Here is a 13136-nt window from a genome sequence, read left to right on the forward strand (position 1 = left end):
TTGCCTTTAGTCGGAACTTGTTTAGTCAAAGGGGAGACATCCTTTCTCAATTATATAATCTCATCCTCTGCTGTTCCAACTCTTTCTTTCCGCTTCAGTGACCCGGTGGTCATTTTTTCCATCCTAGTTTTTATAGAGCTGATATTGCCATTCATGTCATCCAACTGTGTGTATATGCAGAGAATCCTTCCTACATACACTCCATCATGCGATTTAAACTATTTGGCTCTTCCTGTTGCATCTCCAACCCAATAGCATTTCCCACCTCCTGCACAGGTTTCAGTGTTGCTTTAGCAAACATATTGATTGAACTATGTTGTTTGCCGGCACCTTTTGGCATGGTTTGAGGGGGATACCCGGACTCTCACAGCATTGGCAGGTTGTCTGTTCGAGTAGGATGGCGTGGTTGTATTTCGTGACTGCTGTTGTATTGTTTCGGTGTGCAATCAATCTGTAGCTGGGGCAGTCTTCGCGCTCCACAATTCCTGCACTTGTGAGGGTGCAGCCACCTGGCGTATTCCCTCGGGCGGACCTAATTTATCCCTCCACTCCTCCAGGTATGATCTGGGACTCTCACAACGGCCAATAGCCTTTATATAGTGCAGAGGGACTAACGTTACAGCAAATGCATATGGCGTCATTCATTGAACAATCACAGGTTATATGTAATATTACCAGCAGACATACATGTGTCAACACTTGTAAAGCACCTATATGGGCCGCTACTTTATTGGTTCATATGGCGGTCATCCCAGCGTTCTGCTTTTTGTATCCACAGTAGTTGTCCAGTGATGTTATTAGTGGCACTTACTTCTCTCCAGTATGAGTGATGCGCTTCTCTCAGGAGCGGGCACCTCCATTCAAAGCGCTCGACATAGCCACAGTTTAGAACAGCGGTCCGCCCGTCCCATTGCGGACATGCCAGCAAGACACCATTTCCCAGTTCTGTCCGCCGGCTGCATCTCGCCTCGGTGGACCTTCAGGAAAGAGCAGCGTCACCAGGGTCTTACATAAGAAGGAAGAGCTTCCTGTCTACGCCGGCACCAGCGGTCTGCACTTCACAGCAGCAGCATCAACAAGTTTGACTGATGCGCCGCTCTCACTGCATCTCAACCCCAACTAATAATGCCAATAGGCAGCAGACTCTTTCCGGTCACATATGTCAGAGTCACCAAGTAAAGGGCACCCTTGCTCAGGTTATAATGGCACGCTGAAGTCACACAGCCTGTGGAGTTCCTGAGTTAGGCGGCCATCTTGTGCCGAGCGCAACAGCGCCCCCTGTCAAACACTCCTACGACATCTGCCACCTCCTTGGATGTCCTCGCTCTCACCGAGACATGGTCACACATTTTGACACTCTCCTCCCTGATGGCTACAAGATACTCTCTGAACCCAGAACCAAACGTCCCAGAGGCGGAGTAGCTCCGATCTTTCCCGATTGGATTCATGCTTCTGGCATTCCTACGCAAGCCTACTCCTCGTTTGAATGCCTTGTCTGCAGGCTTTCTATCTCTCCTGCCCTCTCTCTGACTCTGACTGTGGCCACCATCTACAGACCACCTAGACGTGTTGCTATCTTGCTCTCAGAATGGGCTGACCTCTCTTCTTCTCTCCTTGCCTCTACATCTTAACTTCTCCTCCTCAGAGACCTCAACATCTCTGTCTCTTACTATTCTACCCTTATAATACTTTGAGCTAAAACATGGCACTGGTGCACAGTGCATTCTGGTGCACTCAGAGCCATAATGGACATTTGCTCCATGCACCACTGGTAGCTGCTCTTGCTGTGAACTGTAAACATATTTTCAGCATTGTTCACACAATTTCACTGGAAAACCTGTTTTCAACGTTATCAGATGCTTATGTTGGTTTGCATTGCTCATCCAAGGACACTGTGCCCGAAAAGGCGGGGATACGCAGGTGCCGGCTGGTATCTCCTAAGGGTGTCATGGACATTGTCAAAACTGAGGATGAGTTGTTTTTGCTGCTTTCTTGAGAGAGGAAAGAGCACTGCTCCTTGAGGTTACCGTGGGTCACTCCGGCCAGGGGCGCACGTGAGCTACCACTGAGCAGAGACTCAGGCAAGAAGATTCTAGAAGGAGCCACCCCGACTTTGCGAAGGGCTTAAAATGCAGGGCACTAGAACGGTCAAACAAAGCTTCACCTGGGAGGAGGGACCCCTTGATCTAGGCCTGTTGGCTGCCGAAGTATCTCTGCCTAGCTGTTTCCGTGACTTTTCAGCAGATTCGGGCGAGATGAGGACATTCCTTAAAGTTTCACCAACGGTGATGTATTTTCTTTAGACTTCTTTGCTTCATTTATTCACTTATGCTCTGTGTTGCATTTATTCATTTATGTATGCTTTGACGAATAAAGGGCCATATAAGAGCCATATAAGAGCCAGTTTATCATTTAGCCGATGTATGTGTGAATCATTGCCTTCCTGCATTGAAGGTTTATTCATTCAGTGTATTGGTGAGAAAAATAAGATATGTCTGTGCACTCTTTGAAAAGCAAAACAACCCCATGGCATGCAGCACAAGGAGCAACATTTTAAATTGCTTCCTCGATGGTAGCAGATACCAGAATTTTCAAAACACTTCAATCTTTTGGCAACTGAGTTATGTTGAAGAGGGTGTGGAGAGGTCTTTTCCTCCACATCTGTTGGAACAGTCCCAAACTGAATACATTTGGGGAGATTATCATTAATGAAATAACTATAATTTCACATAGGAAGCTTCTGAGCGACACAGCAGTTTATTTATTGGGGAGACCTGTTAGCTTGGTGCATCATTTAGCCCAAGGACCTGGGGATTTGGTTATGAAATTCCTATTAGCTGCAAGATTAATTGCAGCCATTGGAAATCAGATGGTGTCTTGGATCTTGACAACTGATATTACAAATGATGGTTCATTTTGATAAATAAAAATGATATATATATATATATATAAAACACACCTCATAAAGGATTAGCTTTTTTTCTTTTCTTACTATGTGCAAATCCTTTTTGGACCATGTTAGACTAACAAGGATTGCACATGTCCCACTAGACTGAGGGCCATTGTACTCCTGGATATTTGATAATGCTGCTGTAAAATATAGCTTGCAGAAAAGTAAGTACTACAGGTGGCCTGCAGTAAGACACGCCAGATAAAGACTATGGATTTCTGGGTGTGGTGTCTGTGCTCGGCCAGGCACTTGTCAATGTACTTATGTTCCGATGGATCTGGGCACCTTGTTTCATGGCAGGCTCAATGCAATTTTTGTTGCATTTTCAGGGAAGAGCGGTGAGCCCCCATATCCCTCTCCTAAACCCCCACTACCCTATAAATCCTTATTCCGTAGTCCCTAGCCTGCACCCCTTAAAAAAAGTGTTGAAAAAGCTGTTTCACCAAATCTGGTGAAATGGCCACCACAAGGTGGGCGGATACCGTTCAGATTCTAAGCTTAAGTCTCCCTCTTCTTTTGAGTATTGGTGATGGGAAAGAGGGTCTGTTTAATATTCTGGGATAGGTTCTGGCTTGCATGATTGATTATTGCCTTGTTCTATTTTGGTAATTAAGTAATTCAAACATACATAGTTTTAAGTGTTTTGGGATGTAAGTGGTACGATGTGCAAAGGCACCATCTAAAATGTACTTGTCCCTCTGGGATTTGAACATGGTTTTGTGAATATTTAATGATTGGTAATGTTTTCAAGAAGTGTAAGGCTATACGGGAGGTTGCTTCGTTGATGGAGAGTAAGCTTTGAACTAAACCTAATTCTATTAAAAGCATGAAAGAAAGCAGTATCTCTCGCTCTTCCAGCTTGAGCTAATGTTTTGATATGTTCTCTTTTCATTTACTATGCTGGTTGGTTGGTAGACATTTGTTCCCTGTCATGCTTGATTTTGTCTCATTTCAGGGTCACAGCAGAATATTGCAGGTTGAGTGGCCTGGTCTTCCACTTTTGTCTTCAACCACCCTTTCAAGGATCTTGGCCTGCTATGGTTTGCTGCCATCCCCACCTCCCCCCACGTCACCATTGCAGGTCCCTGCTGATGGGATTGAGCACATTTGCCACTCATTGGCCTCGTATTGCTGTTGGCTGTATTGGGTTGGATCCTCACAACAAAGAAAGAGGAAGTAAAGTGCACAGGACATGATGTTCCAGAGTTGGCTTCTGGGTTATTTTACAGGTTACATCGTGTGTTCTAAAATGTCAGACCACAGAAATGGCAAAGGTTTGATGGTATTTGTAGTTTATAATGTGTGTTTTGCTGCTGAAAGTAAAGAAGGTGAAGCACAATGCTCACTTCTTGGTCTATAAAACAATCAGAACTCCCTTATACTACTGTGGGAATTGCTACTGTTTTACTTTAAAACAAATAGGTTTTGAGAACTTTCTATTTTGAAAAATGTCCATCAAAAATTTGTGATTTTTTTATGCCACAATTATTTCATTTATTTATGATCAAATACAAATGTTGCAAAATCTTAGAAAGAAACTTAGGGAAACCATCGCAAAATGAAAGAGGTAGGGCTCTGTGGCAACATGCTATTATCTGTTCATGTGACCATTGTCCTCGTATCTGTATAGTCAGTTGTAGTCGGAAACCTGCCTGAGCTATTTTGGCTTCAGATTGCTGACAATCTCTGGTATACTTAAGGATTTGCCAGTTAAGAAAGTGATTTTTCAATTGCCTTCTTTAGAGCAAATAGTGCTTTGAGAAGATAGCAGTGACCAATTTCATTTTCTTTTCTTCAGACCCGTATTTCTCCTCTGTGGGTGAAGAGAAAACACAGATCTTCACCTGATTTACAAAAAATAAAATTACATCTACACACCCTTTCTTAGACTGTATGTTGGTTGACCAGTGAAAAAGAAAGGCGTGGCCTAAGACATTAAAAGATACAACCCACTTTTTAAGGATATATGTGGAACCCCAATCTCCTTTGACGACACCCGAAAACAGGAATGACGTGCTAAACAGGTGTACATGGATAAGTGTTACAATGCAAATATGATTGAGGCGCAGTTACCAGATAATATTATACGGTTTATAGTGCTTAATGTCACATTCCTCATGCTACCTTACCATCATATGAACATGTGGCAGTCGACAACTCATAAGGGGCTTTATTGATCAAACTCGGATGGATAAAGGGCTACACTGAGCCTGGAGAGGTTCAGACCTATGACTGCACATTGCTCCAAACCTATTAACAAAACTTTAACTCGCAGAAATAGCATACGAGTTATATGAAGTCTTTTGCACTGGCTATATATTGAGCATGAAAAGACGGGCTGTGCTACTTTCCTGAAACTTTGTGCCAACAGTAGTCCTGCAGCACATCATGTAAGGGATCTTGCATGGAATGCCTGCAGATTAGCATATTTTGGGGAAAGAGGTGGATTACAGACCACTCACTGTAAAACTTCTTATTCTTTTGTTCCACTGGGGTCACACATTAGGTGAGAGGAGTGACATGTAGCATACAAGTGCATTGGTTCAGGATAGAGTTGCGTATCAGAATAGCATTGGGTCTTAATATAATCCGGTGTTGTGGAAACAGAAAAAAGTGATCCATGCTCTCGGAGTGTTAAACAATGGATCCAAGGAAAGTGTTCTAGACAAAGGTAACTGGAATTGTCTTGGAATTGTATCGATGAGGGAAAACTAGTAGTGGAAAACATCAAAAGTGATTTGAATGCACACACAATGGATATACAACAGGATGACTGCTGGTTTTGTTTTCAGTGTGATTTAGAGAAATGATGACAACATATTGTCTCACACAGAAGAGTAAGAATGAGTAACATTTTTGGGACAAATGCGTTAATCTTTGTGAATTTAAGAAACGTCAAACTCTACCTCAATAATTATACACCATTATTAAATGCTTAAATAACTTGTGAAGTTAAACTTTGGAGGGGATATCCGCTCCCCGCCAATGCCACCAGGAGACGTTTAAAAGCAATGGCTGTGACTTGCATATGTAAGGGATGTGGGAGATGTAAATAACCTTTTTGCCTGCCACTCCATCCCCAAATTAAGTTGTTTACCTGTGTATGTAAATGTCCTACAGGCAAAATAGTGCACTTTTTCTGACAAAGATTTACTAATACATGCTTGTCGTCACCATCGAGCTATGAGTCGGCACACAGGTATTTTAAGTCAAAAGTGACAAAACGAGAGGCCACAAGGGGCCACGCGGATGAGCGCACTTTGAGATTAAGCTCCGGCCCACCCTTGAGTAAAAGGGTCTTGAGCCCCTCTTTTGCACTCCCCATGACGCAAATTGACTCCAGGGCTCGCTACTCCCCGGGCGAGGCACCTGGTGAGCACTTTTCATGAAAATAGGCCATGGCAAACGGTCATTGTGGGCAACGAGATGGAGCCCCATCAGCTCCTGATTGCCAGCGCACGGGAGGCTGCTGCTTGATAAGCCATGACTTGCCAGGCGAGGAGTTCCGGCCCGAGTGAAGAAGCCGCCTGGGGGAGTAGCAGAGAGGCCCCCTGGCAGATACCCATCAGTCCCTACAAGGGGGCAAGGCCGAGCTCTGAATCGGGTGAGTAGATTGCCCCCCCAGCATAAGGAACCCTAACAGAGGCCCCTCTGCACAGACATCAGGGGTTTGGGAGAGCACATGTTCCTGAGGGGCCCTCATCAGCGTTGCTGGTCTGAGGGCCCCCCTGAACCTGGTAGTCTCACATTACCGGCTCCATGGGTGCCCGCCCACGGTGCTCACTTGCGCTCCCCCAAGGTTCTTGGAGCTGCGTCGAGTGAAGGCCCCAGGGGACTATCTTGTGCTGGCTGATTAGGTCTCGACTGGGCCCCTGCTCCCAGTCCCTCCGTGGGGGGCCTGTGACAGACATTTTCGATGCATCCTGCCTGGGATGTTCCCACCCTCCTCCCTGTGCCCCACTCCCCCCACAGAGTATAACGTGGTGTGTCCCCCGCCCCACTTAGCTGCTGAAGAGCCCAGAAGGGGTAACCCAGCACTTGGTGTGGCCCTCTACTCACGGTACATTGCCCTGGAGGGCGTTAAGTGGGAAACAAGGAAACAAAGGAGAAACTGGAGTCCCACTGGGGGACGTGATAGGGAAACAGGACTTGACATAGTATTATGCACTGGGGCGACTGTATAATGTCAGGGCACATGCTACTTTTGGAACTGGGGGCAGGTTGAATCCAGACGGGACTCCATGCTTCTGATTGGCCCAGATCTCCCTGGGTTGAACGGGGAGGACCTGGCCACACATGGACTGGAGGTCCTCCCTACAGCAGTTTCACTACTCGCAGACTCCACCCTCAATGCCACAGATCTACATAGCACCATGGTGACGGAATCCAGACACCAAATGTCCACCAAAAGAGACATACCTTCCTTGATGGAGGAAATAAGTTCAAAGCACACAAGTGAATAGGTTGAAGAACACTATTGCTCATACATGTGGTGTTGACGCACTATTTCCCTGAAACTACAGCACATATATTGCTGTCCACACATGCAAATTTCTCTTTTGTGTCCTTGCAAATGTTTTATGTTGTTTTAAGAACCTTGTTTTGTAACTTCACACCATTGAATTGTGCATTTTTGACAAACCCCCACACAGATTGGGTTTGTTATACACACACTGTCTTTATTTTTGCCTGAAAAACACCTTGATACAGTGTGTTGAAAACATATTCTTGTTTGTTCTGTTGTGGTCCAAGAAACCATTTTGATGTCTGTTTTCTCCCTGGAATTGTGCTTTTATGTATACCACTCACACAGTTCCAATATATAAAATAATTGTGTCTGAGAGATTTTTTTCTCTACGATATAACCTCTATGAGCATTGTCTCATTGAAGAAACGGCAGAGTTTACACAAAAAATTGTGGGATTTCACGTGTATGAGCAATAGTGTTCTTGAACCTATTCACTTGTGTGCTTTGTTCTTCAGTTAACCCTCCTGGGTAGAATAGGTTCCATACCAGGAGCCCAATTGTTTGATTCTGGAGGAAATAAGGGTCATGAGAGCGGACATAGGGGGAAAGTTGGACAAATTGAACCAACATGTGGACAATATGGACGATGGGTTACAACAAGTGGAGAACAACCAATCCTCCTTAGACACTCTAGAGAGACACAGATGGACATAAGAATAGCGGAATTGGAAAGGAGAGAGTCAAAAATAACTTTGAAGATTTGTATGATTTTGAAAACAAACAAAAGGAGGAACAATCTATGCTTCTTCGGGATGCCGGAAAAAGCGGGTGAGACAGAGAGAGACTTCAGGAGAGCAATACATGAAGTGGCAAAAACCCGGTTTGAGGATGACTCAATAGGCAAACCCAGAATAGACAGAGCCCATTGACCAGGAGGTGCCGCCAGGGGCCTGAGGTCAGTGCTGACGTGCTTTCAACATTACCCTGGCAAAATGAAAATCCTGGACAAGGCACGACAGAAAGGGGCAGTGACTCAGGGAGAGGCGAGGATCAGTCTTCCAGGACTTATCATTTTATACTTGACGAGGCGCAGGCTGTGAAGCCCACTGACTAAATGGCTAAACGAGAAGGGTATTCGCTATAGATGGGGCTTTCCTTTTTCGATTTCATTCGCAAATGATGACATACAAAATGTCATGCAGGAATTACTGGGGGTCCAGGATAAGAGGCATAGTGAGAGGGAAAACCAAACAAAGGAAGAGCAGTGGGGCATAAAACAATCCTACAGGCGTTTAATGCCAGATTCATGCAAGTTCAGGAAGCCCAACACCCCTCCAAAAGGATCTTATTGAGCACTGAGGGGATTTATCGTAATAGTTTATTTTTTGTAAATAGCCTACAGTGACCTCAGTCCTTTGCGAGGGGAGGGCAGTGACCCCACGATGGGGTCCATCCCACTTTGGGGCGAGAGTCAATGTTACCTGGCCCTGGTGGGTGGGGGCTGCAGTAAAGATAATGTTGCTCCACTGAGGGCGAATATCAATAAGGGGTGGGGGAGGGGTATGGGATCAGGGGGTGGTGATGTGGTACCCTAATAAACAAGGGAAGGTTTGGAAGGGGGAGACTGAGATTGAGAGGGGGAAGTGTTACATGGTTAACACAGGTATTGTTTTATAATTGTTTTGTTAATATTAATGTGTGGATCTTAGTTATAGCTAGGGGAAGCTGTTAATGAGGTGTGATGATGGGAGTTACCGATTACCGCATGAGGCCATACAAGGGAAGAGTTATGGGTAGTGACATGACGATCAGCTCCCTTAGTGTAAGGGGATCCAATTGGCCAACGTAGAGATCCCTCTTGTTGATGGAATTTCGGATGTCCCAGTTAGATGTCATGATGATTCAGGAGACGCACTGGGTATTGGGGGAGGAACCAGTTTTGAAAGCAAAAGTTGTGGGGAAGGTCTACAGAGCATCGACCACTGTTAAAAAAAGGGGGGTAGAGATTCTTCTTTCCAGCCGCCTTAACTTCGAGGTGGTGGCACAGATGATTGATGTGGAAGGAATATGTATTCTTGAAGGGCACTCTTGTGGGTATCCCGCTGACGCTGGGTTTGGTCTACTGCCCAGATGAGGGTCCAACACAGTTCTGGGAGGGACACAGAGATAAGCTGAAGGACTTTGTGGAGGGTTCCTTGGTGGTCGGGGGAGACTTTAATATGATCCTTGACCCAATTAGGGACCGCTCCAGGTCGGGACGGTGGAGGGGATCCAGACGGGTCAGAGGGTCTCGGAAGGATTTGCAAGAGTTAATGAGCAGCTTGGCTTGTCCGACTCCCTGATGGAAATGGAGGGGGGTGTTAAGACCGTTCACATACTACTACCAGATTTATGATTCCTATTCAAGAATTGATTTAGTGTTGATTGATGTTACTCTTAAAAGGTCAGGTCTCAAGCTTGCAGGTTGAAACAGTTCCATGGTCAGACCACGACCTAGTGCAAGTGGTGGTTGGGAACTGGGCGGCTGGGAAACCAAGGGGCAGGTGGATGTGAAATGACTTCCTCCTTGAAGATACAGAAATAGCGCAAGCCCTGCTCTCCGAAGTCAAAGACTATTTTGAATACAACATTAATAGGGGCGGTAGGGGTCCAATCTCTTTGGGACGGATTCAAAGCCACGATACGTAGGGTACTAAAAAGAATGGGCTCTTGTAAGAAGAAGGAATGGTCCCAACAGGAACTGAGGGAAAAGATAACGAGAATTCGGGTAGTCTCGGGGGAGGGCTCCAGCCTACAGCCAGGGCAGGTGAAAAAGCTTAGACGGTAGGAAGCCCAAATGAAAACACTACTGGTTCAAGATACTGAAAGGAAATGACTATTTCTCAAAATAGAAATATTATTAGAAAAGTGATAAAGCCGATAAAGTCTTGGCCTAGAACGGAAGAGTAGACTGGTGACCAATATTGAGACCAATTGGGGCCAGAGAGTGTACAATGCACAGTGGATTGGGGAACAGTTTAGAGCCTTTTTTTTAATCCCTATACACCTCGCAATACCAAGGAGATGGCTCCTGTATAACGGAGTTACTGAGCCAACTGCCCATCCCAAGCCTACCAATGGAGACAGCAATAACCTTAGAGGACCTGGTAGACGAAGAGGAGGTGGTGAAAACGATCAAAGGAATGAAGGGAGGTACAACCCCTAAAAGCGACGGATGCTCAGTCTGATTCTATAAACAATATATGTCAGTTTTGGCCCCGTACCTGGCGAAAGTATTTAACGCGGTCCTGGCGGGTGGTTCCCTTCCGGAGACAATGATGGGAGCAATTATAGTTGTTTTCCCCATGGAAGGCAGGACTCCAGGACTATGCTGCTTGGACAGGCCAATATCCATTTTAAATGTGGATGTAAAAATCTTAGCAAAACTACTCGGGAATAGATTAGAAAGGTGGTAATGACCTTAATTCACTGGGATCAAGTGGGCTTTATTGAAAGGTAGACAAGGCACAGATTACAGAAGGAAAACCATAGATCTAACGCATTATGCGGGACAGGGCGGTGGTGAGCTGGGTCTCATTACCACTGACTCTGAGAAAGCCTTTGATCGATTGGGTTGAGTGTAAGTATATGATGTTAAGGAAAGTGGGACTTGGTGCGAACTTTAGACATTGGATGTCCGCCCTATATGAGGCCCCCTCGGCTCGCATACGGTTTAACGGGATGCTGATGGAATCGTTCCAATTGTTTAGGGGTACCCGTCAAGGCTGCCCCTTCCCCCCATTGCTGTAAGCCTTGCCCATGAAGCCATTTGACATCTCCATTAGATCTAACTCGAAGATTATAGGGATCACTCAAGGGGGAACGGAATTCAAATTATCATTCTTCGCAGGTGACATTTTAGCCTCCCTCTTGGACATACATAACTCCCAACCTGAACTGGTCTCTCAGATCTCCCGATATGGAGTATTTTCGGTGCTTGAAATCAATGCTGATAAATCCAGGGTGATGCCGGCAGGGAAGTCATTTGGGGGGTCAACATGGGTTGCAACTGCGACCCCTGTGGTCTCCATTGCGACCCCTAAAAAAGAAAACAAAGCTCCTGGTTCTGTGGCCAGTACCATGTGGCTCATTGTTTCTGGAGTGGCTGGCTATCTTGTTCAAGCCTCTTAAAAAAAAAAAACAGGGGGTTCCACAAATGTAACAGTGATCCTTAAATAAGAAAGAATAGGAATAGTAAATAATTTGTCTTTCTGGAATTATTAACCATAATTGCTAAACTCATTAAAGCTTTATTTTAGGCGCATTTGAGGGGTTGAGCCACTGACCTAGTCTGTTCTTAAACAGCTTACATTCATAATGCAAATGAAAATGTCCAAAAAGAATTTAGAGTAGAATAAGCATCCATTTCGGACTATGTATTTTGCTTTTCGTAGGTTGCAGTTATAGCATGTTTTTTTCTGCCTTTTTCTCTGTTACGAACATCACAAGACATTCCATCTCGGTGTCCCCAGTCACTTGACAAAATCCTTGTGCCTAAAAGCTTGCGTACAGTGTGGACATGTTTGACCATAGCACATACAGTGGCCCTTGAATTTATTGTGCCACAATGAATGCCCTGTTGTATTGTGCCTATCGTTCCTATCTCCATGGCATGATGTTCAGGATGTTTGTTTGCATGTATGATGTAATGAGTGCCCAGAGTACGGGGATGCCGTGTGGGTGCGCTGCTTTCCCTGCGCTACTACAAATTCTTTAATACACAGTTATGGACCCTACCAATGGTATGTATTTTGCCAACCTCTGAAGCCTGAAAAGTAGATCCACGCAAGCTTGACACGTGGCCAAATGTGCACCGGACCTGCAGATGAATTGGCCGGCAGTTCAATCTCAGTTACCAGTTTAATGGTTTCCACTACAGAGTGTAATTTGCTTTCTGACTGAGGACATTCAAACATGTAATTGCTCATTTTACTATAGACGGTAAGATAGCTCAGTGGGTTGAGCGCTCACTGCTGTGATGTGTGTCTGATCTGCAGGTTTGAATCCCAGCAAGTGCAACTCAGCCCTTCATCTTTCTGAGGTTGATAGATGAGTACCGACACAGGTTGGGTGATATTGTATGTACATTTGTTCTATATAAAGCACTTTAGCGTAAGTGCTATATAAAATCACATCATTATTATCTTGCCTTGGACGTCTGCTTGCATTCACAGTAATTTGGTAATATGGGCCTATACACACTGATATTAACGATATATATGGGTATCCGTTCTTGTATGAAATGTATATCACATTACAGTGATATCATAACCATATTTTTCGTAGTGTACTTAGGAACAATGCTATGTGATGCCAGTTCCTGTTTTGTCAAGGGGTGAAAGGTCGTGTGCCTTTGCTTCCCGTGATGTCACTTCGGGTTGGGGGTCAAATGACATCACTTCCTGTGATGTAATCAGAGGTCAAGGGTCGGGTGATGTCACTTTTGCTACCCCTGCCGTTTTGGTGAAATGACATCCCTGGATGCTGGTCTGGAAGGGGCGGTCATGTCTATATTCTGAGGCAAGGATATGTGGGATAAAAGTGGAAGGGAGAAACATTAAGTATTTGGGGGTACACTGGATTAAATATCTGTGGAGCTTATTCAAATTCAACTACACCCCCATGCTGGGGAATAAAAGGCAGATTTGAAATGGTGGGAGCCTTCAGTTCTGTTGTGGT

At 45.0% G+C, this 13136-nt stretch overlaps 1 protein-coding gene across 2 annotated transcripts in view; it reads right to left on the reverse strand.

Moving 5' to 3' along the window:
- Nucleotides 1–13136, reverse strand: part of LRP11 (LDL receptor related protein 11) — a 558518-nt gene that overhangs the window by 365024 nt on the left and 180358 nt on the right. The window lies entirely within an intron of this gene.

The sequence above is a fragment of the Ambystoma mexicanum genome, chromosome 4q (genome assembly GCF_040938575.1).
Source record: "Ambystoma mexicanum isolate Mex_15411 chromosome 4q, UKY_AmexF1_1, whole genome shotgun sequence".
In the NCBI taxonomy this organism is placed as follows: domain Eukaryota; kingdom Metazoa; phylum Chordata; class Amphibia; order Caudata; family Ambystomatidae; genus Ambystoma; species Ambystoma mexicanum.